Source organism: Mus pahari, chromosome 11, assembly GCF_900095145.1.
Source record: "Mus pahari chromosome 11, PAHARI_EIJ_v1.1, whole genome shotgun sequence".
NCBI classification, from domain to species: Eukaryota; Metazoa; Chordata; class Mammalia; order Rodentia; family Muridae; genus Mus; species Mus pahari.
The window spans coordinates 22991474-22992812 of record NC_034600.1 but is presented as its reverse complement, the minus strand read 5'-3'; positions in this window follow the sequence as shown (position 1 = coordinate 22992812).

Below are 1339 nucleotides of genomic sequence, written 5' to 3'. Positions count from 1 at the left end.
ATCCATTCCTCTATTGAGAGACATCTGGGTCCTTTCCAGCTTCTGGCTAGTATAAATAGGGCTGCGATGAACATAGTGGAGCATGTGTCCTTATTACCAGTTGGAACATTTTCTGGGTATATGCCCAGGAGAGTGTACCTCATTTTTAAATAGGGTTATTTGTTTCTCTTGAGTCTAACTTCCTGAACTCTTTATGTATATTAGATATTATCCCTCTATCAGATGTAGGGTTGGTAAGGATATTTTCCCAATCTGTTGGTTGCGTTTTTGTCTTATTGACAGTGTCCTTTGCCTTACAGAAGCTCTGCAATTTTATGAGTTCCCATTTGTCAATTCTTGATCTTACAGCATAAGCCATTGGTGTTCTATTCAGGAATTTTTCCATCGTGCCCATATGTTTGAGGCTCTTCCCCACTTTCTCCTCTATAAGTTTCAGTGTCTCTGGTTTTATGTGGAATTCCTTGATCCACTTGGACCTGATCTTTGTACAAGGAGATAAGAATGGATCGATTTGCATTCTTCTACATGCTAACCTCCAGTTGAACCAGCACCATTTGTTGAAAATGCTGTCCTTTTTCCACTGGATGGTTTTAGCTCCTTTGTCAAAGATCAAGTGGCCATAAGTGTGTGGGTTCATTTCTGGTTCTTCAATTCTATTCCAGGGATCTACGTGCCTGTCACTGTACCAATACCATGCAGTTTTTATCACAATTACTCTGTAGTACAGCTTGAGGTCAGGGATGGTGATTTCCCCAGAAGTTCTTTTACTGTTGAGAATAGTTTTTTCCCTATCCTGGGTTTTCTGTTATTCCAGATGAATTTTCAAATTGCCCTTTCTAAATCTATGAAGAGTTGAGATGGAATTTTGATGGGAATTGCACNGAATCTGTAGATTGCTTTCGGCAAGATAGCCATTTTTACTATATTAATCCTGCCCATCCATGAGCATGGGAGATATTTCTGTCTTCTGAGATCTATTTATTTCAACAGAGACTTGAAGTTGTTATCATACAGATCTTTCAATTGCTTAATATAAAACACCAAAGTATTTTATATTATTTGTGAATACTGTGAGGGGTGTTGTTTCCCTAATTTCTTTCTCAGCCTGTTTATCCTTTGTGTAGAGGAAGGACACTGATTTGTTTGAGTTAATTTTATATCCAGCTATTTTGCTGAACTTGTTTATCAGGTATAGGAATTCTCTGGTGGAATTTTTGGGATCACTTAACTATACTATCATATCTTCTGCAAATAGTGATATTTTGACTTCTTCCTTTCCAATTTGTATCCCCTTGATCTCCTTTTGTTGTCTAATTGCTCTGGCTAGGACTTCAAGTAC